The sequence below is a fragment of the Macrotis lagotis genome, chromosome 2, assembly GCF_037893015.1.
Source record: "Macrotis lagotis isolate mMagLag1 chromosome 2, bilby.v1.9.chrom.fasta, whole genome shotgun sequence".
In the NCBI taxonomy this organism is placed as follows: domain Eukaryota; kingdom Metazoa; phylum Chordata; class Mammalia; order Peramelemorphia; family Peramelidae; genus Macrotis; species Macrotis lagotis.
Genome location: NC_133659.1, coordinates 333,411,310 through 333,426,251, shown reverse-complemented (window position 1 = coordinate 333,426,251; position 14,942 = coordinate 333,411,310). Strand labels below are relative to the sequence as shown.

Genomic DNA, 14,942 nt, shown 5'->3' with positions numbered 1-14,942 from the left:
CAAACCCAAAAATGTGGATGTCTGAAAAGATCAAGCATTAACATCTCTCCCCTTCCCTTTCTCAACAGATGAGCTTTGGACGCAAAATCTTTCATACCTGGGTGGGGGGGGAGACACACCCAGACCTGGGGCATAGGGTATAGGTAGGGACAGTTCTCACCCAATGAGTGGTAAGCACAAAGGATAAATTACATGAGATTGAAAAGTCCTTCTCCAGACACTGCCCAGCCTAGTGTGCAGGTCATACCTGGATGAGCTAGGCTATACCTCCATTCAGTGTGATACTGCTAAAGATCAGCTTTAACGGTGTCATCCTTCTGAGTCAGCCAATTCCAGTCACCAGGATCAAATCCTACAATCTTCCAGAGTCTGGCTCCTCCCTCCCTCCCCTGCCACCCTGACAATGGCCTCCTGACTATCTCTGATGTCTACCTCATTCTCCCTCCTCTTAGCTAAAATCCCCACCTAGCTTCTACAAGAAGTCTTTACCCAACCTCCTGAACACTGATGTCTTCTCTGGTGAGTTAGTTTGTACCTGATTGCTTGCCTGTTGCCCTGAATTTCCCAGTAGGTTCTAAGCTTCCATAGAAGCTTAGATCGTTTTTGACCTTTCTTTGTATCCCACAGTGCCTAGTCATATGGCAAGTGACATAGGCTCATTGTTGAATAAAAATAATCAACACAACAAAAATAAGGAGAGATACAGTACTAATTTTCTTTTTTGGTTTACAATGTTATCTGCACAAAGGGTTGGGGGTACAAGACTCCAGCAGGGAATGCCAAAAGAATACCAATCAACAAGAATAAGAATCATTCCCCAATGGATAGGCAGAGAAGGGACATGACCAGAAAGTTCTCTAAGAGGGACTGCAACCACATGAAAGATCACTCCAAATTGCTGAGAAGTGCAAACCAACCCAAGGGAGGGGGTCACAGATGACAAAAGATGCATCCGTGTGGGGGAAGCCAGGACATAAGAACTTCCTAGTGCAGCTGTGAAATGATAGGCAGGCAGGCCTCTACTCCAAGGAGGTCAAAGCTGAAAGACCTAGCCATAAAAACGCAAGAATTGTAATCAGAGTAGATGTCCATAGACTGAGGAATGTGCCTGTAATTGTGACTATCACCACACAGTGTGACAAGGTGAATGGGAAGAATTCAGAAAAGCACAGGAAGAGCATAAGCTGACACTGGAAGAAGAATCAGGAAAACACAACAGTAAGTGACAAGAACAATAGTAACTGAGAGTTGTGCAATTTATATATAATAACCAAGGCTGACCCCAGAAAAGATACAAAAAGTGGAGGCCCATAAATGAGCTATCCTTCAAGCTGTACCAGACATCATCCTAGTCATGCTCTAGCTAGTTTTGCTGACTTATTCTTCCTTTTCCATCTTTTGGTGCATAGCTTAGACTTTTCAGAAGAAGGATAGCAGACTATGAGCAGTATCACTTCACTGAAAAATGAGAAGCCGCAGAGGAAAAAACAAGCTTTAAGAGAGCGTCACGAGAAGCCCAACTGAACTCAGATCATCCCAAAAGCCATTGAAGAATAAAAGCAGAAGACAAAAGCCAGACTTATCAAAACTTCTGAAATACATTATTTTTTTCTTCTATCACAAGACATCTATCAGATTTGGACAAAAAACTACAAGCAGAAATAATACAGGAACAATTCTGATGAATCAATTCAAAAGGGGGTAGTAACACAACCACAGTTGTTCTAACTCCCAAGAAAGAGATCAAGAAAATACCTACAACTACAAATGTGCTTAGGCTTAAAATTTGTATTAATATGAAGGAATTGAGGACAAGCAGGCTTTCAAAAAATAACATTTTACATAGAGTATACTACAGTTTACAGTTACACCATTAACTAAAGAAAAACATTAACTATAAAACCTCTGTGTTGCTCTTGTGACTGGCAACAAAAGGCTGCTTTAAAAACTTTAAAGTGTCTCCTGGGCATTAGCAAAAACCCTTAAGGATTCCTTCACAGAAGAGATATGGTAACATCCATTCACTGACCCTCTGATTATTACTATCCAGTGAGATACAAAACAGAGGTTAGCCCCCCCCCCCCCGGACTGCTCGACACCCATAGATGATGTTCCCATGTTCCAGTGGAAAAAAGGCCTCCCTCCCCCACCAGCCCTCCCTGTTTAACAGAGGACATTCCCCCTCCCCTTCCTCATACTGAATGCACTAGTTCCACTGTTGCGCATCTCCTAGAAGAGATCCATAATCAAGCAAGTAGACTCCAACTTCACCAGCAAACACACAGGAGAAACGAATGGACGAAGGTCTCCTTTGCAGACCAAGCTATCCAGTTGAGGGGACATCCCAGAGTTAGTCAACCAAGCACTCAAGAAAGTGATCTGAGCCCGGAATTAAATAAGCAGGTAAAAGAATGGACTGTCCAGTATTCTGCTGTAGCACCATCTGAAAAGCTTGAGATCCCACTAGCTTCCAAAGAACAAAGTCACCAAAAAGCAAGGGAGACTTCTGGGTAGACAGAAGCTACTACTTATTTCCAAGAAACAAATAAGCACCTATAAATGGTATAAAAGGTTTGCTAATTATGTCTGACCTGGAAAAATGAGCTACAGCCAAGCCTAGAAGAAAATCCCACCAGGACTGTCTTGAAGAAAGGTCCCCACACACTTTGAGGAAGAGGCCCGAGAGGCCTAAGTGGACAGGCTATGATCACTGTGGCTGGTCCTCTATCAAGGAGCTCTTGGATCAAAACTATCAACCTTGGCTTAAGAAATCAGCATTGACTGCAATTCTGCAGGCCTCCATCAGGACACCAGGACCTAAACTCCAGGGAGTACTTAAACATTTACAATTAGAATAAATCAGGGTTATGGGATATTAGAAATTCAAGAAACAAGTTGTTTTTAACTTAAAGGGAGGAACTAAAGGAGAATCTTTTAAATTTGACTAGTTTGATTTAAATTGCTTAAAGTTATTGTGAACATTTCCCTCAATGTATACGAAGCAGGAGACAAGAAACTTGTCCAAATCGTTAATCCAATACAATCTTCCTGCAAGTGCCTTGGTTTGACAGATGTAAACGTGGATTCTCAAAGACCAGACCCAAGCTCAGCCTGCTCCTATTAAGTTTAACAAGTTTCAGATATAGATAAGAAGCCAGTTCTCTCCAGACCAACCTAAGGAGTGAGCTGAAGCAAAAAAGCCATAGCTTTTAGCTTCAATGTTCTGCTGCTGTTGATAGATGGCTCTGATATTGGAATTCTGAACCAATCAAAATGGCAGCTGCCCTAAGGAGGAATGCAGAGAAGTCATGGTGACCAACCTAAACACAAGAAGCAACATTAAGCGTGATGATCCAGGATATGTCTAAAGAAGATGGGTCAGACAAGCAGTGAGAGATCCAAGGTGAGCCCCCTCCAAACATTGCACAGATGGACTGAAACTGCAATAAACCAAGACTTGAGATCTCTGGAAGACTCGTGGTAGAACACACACAAAACACGGGGAGAGGAGGGATATAATGATCTTCTTACCAAACAGTAATAATATCCACAATTAATGAGCTCAATCAATCCAGGAGTATGCAAGTTTCCTCTAAGTAGAAGAGTCACGGTGAAGACAATGACCCAAGCCTTAAAGATTCTTATCTTGTTAGTTTTAAGATCTGATTACCAATTAAAGTATTAGCAACACATATGCAAACACAGGGATTTTATATTAATATACTTACTGAGCATCATGGATAGAGAAATACTTAACTCCCTCTATTTTTACAAAATTGTTTTTAAGCAATAAGAATTTTTCTATACATACTAAATATTCTAAATACAGTCAACTAAATTATTTGGAAATTGGCCAGTTGTCTTCCATGCTTTCATTACAATGTTAAAGAAGAAAAGAAACATTAATCTACTTTACAAGAAATCTGATGCCTTGGGAACAAAGATTGAAAGGGGGTACACCAAAATAATGGTTCAGTATTGGCTATTTTCACTTTTCCCCTAGATGACCATATTTCAAATAAAAATACATATGAAATTAACTGTCCAAAACTTTAAAACATCTTTCTTAAAACCTTGGCAGAAGAGGGGCAGTGTTGTGGTCAAGCAGACTGGATGAGTGCAATCCATGAAGATCCCCCCGCCCCATTCTCTCATCCATGTAAGGAGCTTGAAGAGGGGATTTTCTCCCCTCAACAACTTAGTAGGCTGATGAAATCACGCTCATCTACCTTTTCCTCCCTCAACCAAACATGTACAGAATCTTCATATTATCCCTATGAAGGAATGACATTTTATATGTGTGAGGGGTGAGATGGAAAGGAAATCAGGAAGAAATGACATTTTATATGTGTGAGGGGTGAGATGGAAAGGAAATCAGGAAACGGATATCTAGAGAAGGCAAGTGACCAAAATTAAATCCAGCTCTCTACACTTCTAGTCTAATAGCCACTAAATCATTTTGGCTTGAAAGAAAAAAAACTGCAAAGATAACCCACATATTTGGTCAGGTAAACCAAAAACACTAATTTGGAAACCATAAACATTAAATTGTAGAAAACAGGAAAGAAAACATATAGAAATTACTGTGAGGGGGTTTCAAAGCAGTGAGGTGGCACAGTGGATAATGCTGGGCACAGGAAGTCAGGAAGACAGGAATTCAAATCCTGCCTCAGACACTAAGATGTAGCTGAACTCAATAAACTTTCAGCCTCAGTGTTCTCTGTAAAATAGGGAATACTCCAATCTCACAGAATTGTTGTAAGGAGTAAATAAGTTAATATTTAAAAAGAATGTTGCTATTATTAAATGCTAGCTATTATTAAGGTAGCTAGCAGCGAAGTAGAATTCATGCTATGGAAGATATAAGATGTGAAGGCAATAGTTGAAATACATCAAATATTTACACACTGTGGCAGCTAAAGTTATAAGTGAAGCATTATGTACTTACAAAGAAAAAAAATCACAGACTAATGGATTCCAATTTTTTAATATGAGAAAGAGCCCATACGTTTTACCCAATGAGCATGAAATGCAAGCTTGACTGTGAAGATTCCAGTTAGCCAGAGCAAGGTGCTGGATGGTCCTGGATGCTGGGGGCTGTCAGCTGATCCCACACATCTCTTGTGACAAGGGTCTGGCTCCTGGGGGAGCATGAAACTGGCTGTGGGAGTCTTTTTTATTGCATAGTCTCCAAACCCAGGAAAAATTCAAGACTTCAGAGTAAGCCCCAACTAGGAGCTGAGATGATAGTCTTGCCATGGCAGTTTCAAAAAGCACCCATTTAACACTCCACCAAAGCTCTTTCGTCTTCATCTATGCCCTACAGGTCATAGGGTTCAATGTATCTATTCCCATTACTGGCTAAAACTTGAACAGCATCTCCCAAAACTTGTTTATTCATGAATACTAACTTCCTTACACTGGGTGGAAAGGGAAAATAATTTCTTACCAGTTTTCATTTTGGGGGAAGACTGGGCATTTGAAAAAATGAGTGACTCCATACAATGCTGAAGACCAATGAAAAGGGAGGAGATAAGACTGTATTGTTTCTGTGGGTCAGCAGAGGGCAAAGTCATAAGGCTTAAGAATCCTACTGGCAAAACTAGGATAGCTATGGTCATTAGCAAGACTGTTTACATTTCCTAGAAATAACTAGCTTCATAGGAAAAAATTCAGACAGGCAAAAATCACGTAATTTGGCTTTACTGATCTAACAATACTTTCCAAACTTTCAAACAAAATTACTTAAAACTATTTCAGAAGATGCTAAAAATATAAACATACAAACTACTTCCAGCACCCAAAATATTTATCAGATAACTAAACAAATCAATATGGCAAGTATTTTGTAGGATGCCATGAGCTCCAGTGGGCTCGAACCCAATTCCACTGCTCTAGGTCAAACTCCCATTTTCCCAACTCTCTTCTTAACACAAGATCACAAAAACTTTAAAACCCAACCAAGGACATAACCCAAGTTAAGAAAAAACAATTCAACCTTTAAACCCCAGGAACTGCTAGGCTGAGACACACTCTTGATCTCGCTTATGGAAATCATAATACCACCCAAGTTTTTAGTAACATTTCCTTCTTTTGAATAGAAGAAAATGAATTTGAGACTTATTTCTACTTCCATTCCCTATTTTATTCTCGCCATGTTTATCTACTGCTCTTTTCTCTCCCACCTCCTGTTTCCATGAGGGGAATCAGTACCATGTCTTCTATGACCTAACCTTAGCTATAAGGATGTTGTATTCTCTCCCTCCTCAAATTCCTCTCATTTTACTTATTCACTTTGCCTGCATACTTAGCTGTTCAGATTACCAGGTGAGTCAAAGCTCAGTTAGCACAATTATTGTGCTTAACTTTTTATTGTTAAATTTTGATTTTACATCATCTCCATTTTCCACAATGTCCTTCCACATCCCTAAGAGCCAAAGAATGAAAAAGTGCTTGAGGGGCAACTAGGTGGCATAGTGGATAGAGCACCAGCCTCTGGAGTCAGGAGGACCCGAGTTCAAGAAAGCTTCACTTAATAATTACTTAGGCGTATGAGCTTGGGCAAGTCACAACCCCATTGCCTTGCAAAACTTGAAAGAAAAAAAGCAGTTGAGCAAAACCAACTTAATCTAACATTCCTGGCAATATTTCATACCCTAGGTTCGCCAGAGCTCCTGAGCTGGAAAGGACCCTTGAGGAAATGGAAGGGACTGACCTGCCCAAGGCAGCCAATACTCAGCCTGTATGCTAGTCGGTCCTGCCACTTCCTAGCTCTTCTTTGAAGCTGACCCGGGCCTCCATGTTTTCAGGATATTGTTTTCCTTTCTGATGTCCTAGTTCTTGTATCGCTGCTTGTATTAGTTGTTGTATCTGACTGTACTTAAGTGGGCAGGGGTGGGCCTTGATGTAGCAGGTGTTTGGGAGTGCCTAGCCTAGAGCCAGGTCTGGGCTTTGATGAGTGTATTGGGTTTTTGATTTATTTTAAAAGAAGGAACTGTAAACTGTAGAAAGGGAGAATTTCCACAAATGACTGATACATGAAGGACTCACTGAACTTTAAAGCTAGAAAGGGCTTTATAAGGGTCAGCTAGGTGGTACGGTAGATAGAGCACCAGTTCTGGAATCAGGAAGGAAGACAGGAGTTCAAATCTCATCTCAAGACGCTTCATACTAGCTGTGATGCTGAGCAAGTCACCTAATCCCAATCGTTTAATCAAAAAATAAAAAAGTTTAAATTAAAAAAAAAAGTGCCCAGGAAAGAGACTAATAATTCGATTCACAGCTGGGTGACTGAACAAATCATCTGCCTTCTCAGGATCTCTTTGTTTCCTCAAGAGAAAAACAAGTGATGATCTGATCCTTTCTCAAGTCAGACCAGTGGTGACTTTCTAAACCACAGCCAGGGGCCATGTAATGATCTGTCCCTGCCCCCTCTTGAGTTTTCAGCTGCTGCCCACTCCTCTTCCTTTGCTTCCCACAGCTAACATTGCTGCCAAGGGGCCAGATTAGGTCCCCTCCTCTCCTTTGGACACTGCCAGCCCCCTGATCTGGGGGCTTACTCTCTTTAATGCAGTGTCCCTGGCCTTCAGGGCTCCTTTAAGTATTAGTCTCTGTCTCTAGGCTCTCAATTAAAATCCCACCTTCGAGAGGAACTCTTCCCCAGTCCCTGTGAATTCCAGAGCTCTCCCTCTATTTAATATTTCTTACTTCTGCATATTGCGGGCTTGGCATGTTTGCTTGCATGGTGGTGGTGGTGGTGGGAACCAACCCACATTAATCTATAAACTCCTGAAGGGCAGAGGTATATAGTAAGGCCCTTAATAAATGCTGACTGATTGGCTGATGGAGGTGGAACTTTTCTGAAGACAGCTCCTGTCTTCGGGATCACCTTCAATTCCTCTTTTCCTTTTAGTCAGAACTAAGAAGGGGCAGCACCTACCTCCTCCTGGAAAGGATCGAATTCAAGCACTGTAGAAAGCAATCTACAAACCTTCAAGTGTTGGGGGATGTCAAACATTTTGAGTGTGCTCAGAATGAAGGGAGTGGATAGAGACCAGGTCTCAAAATCAGGAAGCCCTAGGTTCAAGTGCTGCCACTGCTATGTGATTCAGGCTGGGCAATCTTCTCAGTGCTCTGGAAAAACTACAAGTATAGAAAAGTACACCTTGCACAGGAACAGGCTCCTCTGCCAAGGAAGTCACAGCCCCAGATGATGCCCTCGCCCACTCCACCTGGTGTCTCAACAGCAGGCCCACAACCCTGCAGATGCTTTTCGAGATGCAGTCATGGCTTCCTTACCAGCTTCAATCAGATCTCAGTCTTGGATACCTCTTGTCTGGATTTCCAGCCTAACTCCTATTTCCCTGTGCCAACCTACTTTACACCAAACTGTCAGACTACTAACCTTCTCTAAATATACATCACCACCACCTCATTGTTTTCCAGTTCAGAATTTGACAATGCTTTTCCCACTACCTATCCTATTATCACAAAATCATCAAAATGGACAAAACCACCACTTCCTACGGAGCCTTCTTGCTAGACAACCTCTGAGATCTCCCAGGTAAGGCCAATGGCCTTACAGACAGTTCAGTTTTGAGCTGGGCTGGGCACTCTTAGCATTCCTTAAAACTCATTCTGCTATTTCTTCCACCCAGCCCTTAATCCCCCAATCTACATCTATTACATTCTTTAAAACTTAATCAAAATGGCACCTCCTTTTTATGAGAATTTTTCAAAATTAGACAGTAAGAATCAGAAAAAGTCAGTGTGGGGGCGGCTAGGTGGAGTACTGGATAAAGCACCGGCCCTGGAGTCAGGAGTACCTGGGTTCAAATCCGGCCTCAGACACTTAATAATGACCTAGCTGTGTGGCCTTGGGCAAGCCACTTAACCCCATTTGCCTTGCAAAAAAAAAAAAAAAACACCTAAAAAAAAGTCAATGTGGGAAGACAGAATTCACTGCTGTTGGTAAAGCTGTGAACTGTCGTACAATGACAAACAAGTTGAAAAATCATTTCAAATTATTAGAGAAAAGGCCCTCTGTGGTCCACCCTTTGAACCAGCGATTCTGTTATTGTCCAGACCTCTCTAGGACCTGGCACCCTGCAGTCCTAAAAGCCCCTCATCACCAGATTCCCCATTTCTCAATGAGAAAGGTGCCATAAACCAAAAACGATCATAGCAAGGCTTTTTTGTGACTGCCAAAAAATTGGAGCCGGGGCAGCTAGGTGGCACAGTGGATAGAGTACCAGCCCTGGAGTCAGGAGGACCTGAGTTCAAATTTGATCTCAGACACTTAATAATTACCTAGCTGTGTGGCCTTGGGCAAGCCAACAACCCCATTTGCCTTGCAAAAAAAAAAAAAAAAAACCACCCATAAAAAAACCCCAAAACTGGAGCCAAAGAGAACTAGAAAACAAAATGCAATTTCTATATTAGAACAAAATACAATTTAAAGCTATAAAAGAATATTAACACATCATAAGAAAAGTGGTTGAAGAATTAAAAAATATGGAAAGCCTTGAACTGAATAAATAGATCAGACTAATATTCACAATGTAAATGAAAGGCCGGGGAGCTCAGATGAAAGTCAATGGTCAATACTGTCCAAGAAGACAGTTAATGGTTTCCCTCTTCTAGAGTGGGGGAGGAGGTCCAGAAGGGACTCTTGAGGTAGCCAAGACTTTTCCGTTTTTACAAAGGATCAGACTAAGAGGGTTAGGGGAAGATATCAATAAAACTTACCTTCTACAATTCAAGTCTTTCCTGATGAATATTCCCAATCCATCAGCTGCTTTTCTTCCTACCCCCCCTTCATTTTTGCCACGTCAGCAATAATTCACTCTTCCCCCCACCCCAATCTGCCACATAGAGTCAAAGTATTGGCTCCATTTACAGATGAAACAACTGAGTCTTGAGAAGTTGATCACACAACTTCAATGAGCTCCAGACTCAATCCAGGTCCTTCCAGTCCCCAAGCCTGCGTCTGTCTGTCTGTGGGTCTCTCTCTCTCTCTCCCTCCCTTCCTCCGCCCCTCCCTCCCTCCCTCCCACCGTCCCTCCCTTCCTCTCTCCCTCCTCTCACTGTACTAGTACATTCCTGGATACTTTATTGGCACTCAGAGACCAGCCTGATTTGATTGGAATTTCTCATTCCAGGGACATATTTGTTTCAATCCCCACCGTTATCTGCAAGGACAAGGACACTCACTACCTGTCCCAGAGCCATCTGGTATACAAAGTATCGGGCTTGTTGCTTTCAAGGCTGGGAGGCAGCCTTCATCACTTGCTTCCTCCCCCTACAACAGCAGCGACGTGCACGAGTGAAGCTGCCCAGTCCACCCTGCATGCATCTCCTCTTCATTTCCAACCTTTCTGTTTGGCTCCATCTGCCTCCCTCCCTCCCTTTCTCCCTCTCCCCCACCCCACTGCTATACTCCCATGACTGCCATTTGTAACCTTGCTGGCCCCAGTGGCAGTCCAGTGGTCAGAGGTGGGGGGAAAAAAGGCAAATGAAAGGCAAAATTACTTCCCAGATCAAATCTTCATTTTTTTTTGGCCAAATTTCAAATTTTCGAAGTCTTCTTAAGTATGAAACCCCAAAATCTCGATGCCACTTGAATAAAATAAGTATCATTGAATTTTCGGTCCCTGTTGGGTATAAAACTGTCAGAACCACTCCAAACTGTTTTTATAGACATACTGCAAATGGGCATTTTACCCACCCATTAGGAGCACTGGCGTGTCTCTGCCTTCCCACAGAGCGCTCCTGTCTCCCTTGGGTGAGCCACTCACAAGTTCCCTTCCAAAGGCCCTCAGTCTCCTGGCTGACAGAGTCAGGCAGCCAAGGCACTGGGACCTCCAACTTCACCTAACAGGGAGCAGCACGCACCACTCACGGGATGAGAACTGTCCCTCCACATAATTCCTGAGGTGCCTACTAGAGCCAGGAGCCGGTCATCTTCCAGTGATGCCACTTCTAGACTTCCGCCTAACTAGAGATGCTTTCTGAATATTGGCCTAGATGCAGAATTACAGTGACCTTAATGGCATCTATGACAACCTCACAGTCAATCATTTTAAAGCCCAGTGAATTATTTGTACTTTGCAGAATATTTCAAGGAAAAGAGGAGGCTACAGAGCCCCAGGAAATGGGCGAAACACCTCGAAATGTAACATTTGTGGTCAGGTGAGTCTGAATGGATTAGACTGGGTGTTCAAAACACTTCCAGAGCTCTCCAGAATCCCTTTCATTATAAAAAACACACACACACACACACACACACACACACACACACAATTCCACCTAAATTAAATTTCTGAATATAAAAGTTGAGGATACTAGATATTCCACACCAGCAAAGAACAAAAGACACCCTTGGATAATTTGTTAATATACTAAAGATCTTAAGGCATCAGGAAGAGGTTTTATCCTGAGGAAGCCTGGTGGAGCAGTGGATAGAGACCTAGACTTGAAAGTCAAGAAGCCCTCAAAGCACTCCCTAACTATGTGACCCTGGGCAAATCCCTTAACCTCTCAGTCTCATTTTCCTCATCTGTAAAATGGGGATAGAAATAGCGCCTACCTCCCGGGGTTGTTGTGAGGATCAAATGAGATCACATTTGTAAAATGCTTCCAAAACCTTAAAGAGTTCTTCCAATACTACCTATTATTAGTTGCCCAAGTCACCAAGAAATGTTTCCTCTGCTTCTCTGGTCCTTCTGTTATCCCTTGCATCCCACTGAGCTCCAGTTTCTCCCTAAGTGCTGATTGCCCCGATACTGCCTAGAAGCCCATAAAAGATCTCCCATCTGAAGCTCTGTCCTCACTTGGAACCATCCATTCCATAGTTCAAGAGACTTAACTGTGAACCTCTGGACAAGGCCACGTTCCCTGATCCCTGACTCTACTTTGCTCAAATGAAACTGTTCTATGCAAAATCTCAGCCTTGGATATCATGGATACCCCTGGAGACTCTCTTCTTCCCTAGTCAGACCCCACCTTTCTCATCTCCATCTAGCTCCTGCTAAGTATGGGTGTGCCTGCCCCCCCAACTCCTCCAATCTTCTCTTTTCCTCCCCTTCTACACTATTTCTCTTGGTGACCTTTGCCAGATCCCATGTTTGCAATTCTAACCTCTGCAGCTATGATGCCCAGATTATCCAGTCCTAAAACCTCTCTCCAACTTCCAGTTTTGCACCTCAACTACCTAATTACATCTTAAATCGGATGGACTACAAAGTCCAAATCTGACATTAATGAACTCTATTCCCCCCCCCCCAATCCTTTGCATTTCCAACTTCCCTACTATGGGTGAGGGTACCTCCCTTCTTCTCCCAGGCTTCTCTGTAACCTCACCATTTAGTCCTCTTCTCTCATGATCCAGGTTTCATCCCTTCCACCTGCCTCCAGTCTCTCCTCTCCCCTCTTAGCTGCCAGATTGATCCTCCTTAAGTGCAGATCTGGTCAGATCAACCCCTGCTCAACCAACTCCAGTAGTTCCATTACCACCTCCAGAATCAAAGCATCAAGTCCGCTTTGGCCCCCTGCTACCTGCTCAGTCTTCTCACACCTTACTCTCACAGTCATCTAATCTAGTGAGGCTGGAATGCCCTGGTGATTTTTACAAGATGCTGTACCACCCGACTTTAAACATTTTCACAATGAGAGGTAGTTAGGTGGTAAGGAGAACAAGGTCTGGAGTCAAATTTCTTAGCTGTGTGACCCTGGGTAAATTACTTCATCCTGTCTTGCCTCAGTTTTCTCAACTGTAAAATGGGATTAACAGCAGCACAAAAGGAGATTATAAACCCTTCACAGAGAACAGGTGCCTAATGAATGCTCGCTGCCTGACCAACTCTTCTAAACCTAGTGCCTTCATCCCTGATGCATTATGTAGGTGAATCCAAGCCCATGGTGCACGGAGTCCTTCTTCCCTACCAACATATGCAGATGAAACACAAACGTGACGGCAGCACAAAGTCAAGGATCTGATCAGAACTTGATATTCTTTAAAAAGGACCAGAGTGAGCTCCACAGCTCTCTATTTTCTCTTCACCCAGAGCTCCCCTTCTGATTGTCGTCAGCTTTTCCCAACCTGAGACTTCTTTGGGGTTAGGCCAATCAGACCCCCCCTCCCAATCCATCAAGTATGTTAAAGAGTGGGATTTCCTAGATAAGAGTAGAAAATTCCAGCTTGAAGGTTCTATGATTGAACTGTATATTCTCTAGATAGATCTCAGGAGTCATGAACACCATTTAGAAAATAAATTTAAACTTCAGTAAAAGCCTTTGTTGTAATGATTCTAAGAGACACACAAGAAGGCCTGAACTCGATAATCATTCCTTAGTTCAGAGATTGCTAGAGATTTTAGTTATTTTTTTAGTACTGATGTCACTCATTTCAAGGGCAAAGAAAGCCCTTCCATCCAAAACCATTACTAGCTCCTAGATCTATTTTATCACCTGTTTAACCTACATGTCTGCTGCTTCAAGCAAGCAATTTCTCATGGGCTCCAAGTCGAAATCAAACATTGCCCCAGTTCTAAAAAGTAACTGATAGAAGTCACTCAAATCTAGTCGGTCCAAACAAAACAAAACCAAGCTCATGACAAGACTTTAGCTAAAAAGAAACTCCTGGAACCAATTTAAGACCCTACTATGCCTCTGGAACTGGCTATGCTGGTAGACATCTGGGATGGCACCATTCAAAGGCTGAGCCATTTAACCTGGGCTGGGCCATTCCATTTGTTTTGACCTTTGGCAAGTCAAGAACCAATCTGGGCTTTCAGTTTCTCAATCTATTATCATTTTCACTTGCTTGTCAAAATACCCCGACACTGGGTTACCACAAAGGCACACTTATTAATGAGGCATCTGAATGATCAAAAAAAGCTAAAATTCCCAAAACCATTGCAAATACATCTCAAAGGCAATCCTTAGCATAGCAACAGCACTAGTTTGTTAATAATCATAAAAAGGAAAGTCACTTCTGAAGTTGGAAATATAGAATCTGAAGTTAAAGGGCAAAAGCTAAACATTAAAAGAAGACCACAAAAGTATCCCGAAACTACCTAGAAATCAGAAGGCACTGAATAGTAAAGTGTAAAATGATTTATTTGTGTAAATGATGCTAAGACACTTCTTTCCTTAAAGCGAGGGAAAATTTTAGGTGAAGTTAAATAATTAGCAAAAAAGACCTTTTAACTCTTGGGGGGTGGGGTTGGAGGGAAGGTGGAAAACATTCCCTAAAGTCAAAAATGGAGAAAGATCAAATAGCGGAGGGGGAAAATGAAAAGTCAAGATATGAATTCAAAAATTGAGCCAACAAAACTTATATAAATAACCCGGGAACACATTTAGATTTTCTCAATCATCCAAATGGATCTGAAGTGGTGAAAACGATTTGTGAGTAGACAACAGAAGGGGGAGAATTATCTAGTCTATAGACTAAAATATTGCAAAAAAGAAGGCAGGCCCTTGACTTCACTCCCCAATTCCAAGAGGGAGAACTCCAGGTCCGTGCAGACCAGTTAAGATTAGCCAACAGAAAAAAACCAGGAGACCATTTGTTGGACCTTGCTTTCCTAACCCAAGGATCACTATTGCCAAGTCAGTAAATCTTCAGAGAGCTTTCTTATCTTTTACACCCTAACTAAAATTGAAGAAGGAATAACTTTAGAAGTTTATCTAGTGAGGTGAATTTGGGGGGCGACCACCATCTAACGGGGGCACTGTTTTCCCAACTACAGAATGCCAGCTGAAACATTTAGTCATCCACTATGCCACTATGACAGATGCCAATTACTGTGAAAACCAGGGAACTCTTAAGAGCTAAGAAGTAAATCAAAGCTAATGGACCTCCAGTGATAGGTGGCTTGGCACAGAATAGGCCCTGAATCAATCATTTCCATTCATTCGTTTATTTATTCATCAGTAGA

General features: G+C 42.3%; 1 protein-coding gene across 2 annotated transcripts in view; it reads right to left on the bottom strand.

Moving 5' to 3' along the window:
- EP300 (EP300 lysine acetyltransferase) overlaps positions 1-14,942 on the bottom strand; it is an 80,229-nt gene that overhangs the window by 64,373 nt on the left and 914 nt on the right. The gene's annotated exons all lie outside the window — the stretch shown is intronic.